At 36.4% G+C, this 963-nt stretch overlaps 1 non-coding gene across 1 annotated transcript; it reads left to right on the top strand.

The window, feature by feature from the left end:
- The first annotated feature begins 150 nt into the window (after positions 1-150).
- On the top strand, positions 151-223 carry Trnak-cuu. Its single transcript has one exon. It is a non-coding gene; the product is annotated as a tRNA-Lys (tRNA).
- The last annotated feature ends 740 nt before the right edge of the window (positions 224-963 follow it).

The raw sequence follows: 963 nt of genomic DNA, 5'->3' as shown, positions 1-963 counted from the left end.
AAAAAAAAAAAAGATAGAAGAAAGAAAAGAAACGGAAAAACAGAGAAAAAGAAGCTCGGAAAAGGTAATTTAATGTATGCTACACCACTTGAAACAAATTAANATAATGTCATTCCTTTGAAGNGACCTAGAAAAGGTGACACTCCAGCTGCCCGGCTAGCTCAGTCGGTAGAGCATGGGACTCTTAATCCCAGGGTCGTGGGTTCGAGCCCCACGTTGGGCGGTTTAGTTTTGGGTTTTCCAGGTCTCCGCGATACCTGCTATGAAACCAAGTTACTTATTGTTAAACAATCCAATACTAAAAGAACCATAAAGATGAAGCTAGTATCTTGATAATGGCTTTTGCCAACGTGGTTGTAAGGACAGAAATGACTACTACAAGTTATATCATATCCGCACCACAAACCCACAAACAACCAGCACCGTCGTGATGAGTAGCATTTAAATGAGAAACAGCAGGCTGTTTCGCCTAGGAAAACATTTTGCTATTTCAGTGTTCTATTTTAGGGGCAGCCTAAAGTGAAAAGTTGGGGGATATCGTGATATGAAAATTAATGAAACGTAGAGTTCACAAACACTGCGGANGTGATCTTCAGTATTTTAACGTNTTGATGAAAGTAAGGTCNGAGAGCAGCGCTAATTAATGTCTTTTTAAACTATAAGACTGCGTTGGCTACGCGCAATCGGGAACCCACCCTTAGGATTTTTAAAAATCCCTTTCCCTACCCCTTTTATTAAAGTTGGTGATTGAAATGGCAGGTTTATTTGTTTTTTGGGTTTTTTTTTTTTTTTTTTTTTTTTTTTTTTTTTTTTTTTTTTTGGCTTCTGTCCTTTCTCCATAGGTTTTTCCCAAAACAATTCACATAGAGTAAAATTTTGCTTTTATATTAACAACTCCAAGTTCTTAAATATTTTCAGTCATCCTTCAATGATTCTTTTTGGTCTTGTTTTTAGTTTTTTTTT

Source organism: Mus caroli, chromosome 9 (assembly GCF_900094665.2).
Source record: "Mus caroli chromosome 9, CAROLI_EIJ_v1.1, whole genome shotgun sequence".
Lineage (NCBI taxonomy): Eukaryota > Metazoa > Chordata > Mammalia > Rodentia > Muridae > Mus > Mus caroli.
Note: the sequence above shows the minus strand (reverse complement) of the source record. Positions and strands in the feature narration are given on the sequence as shown.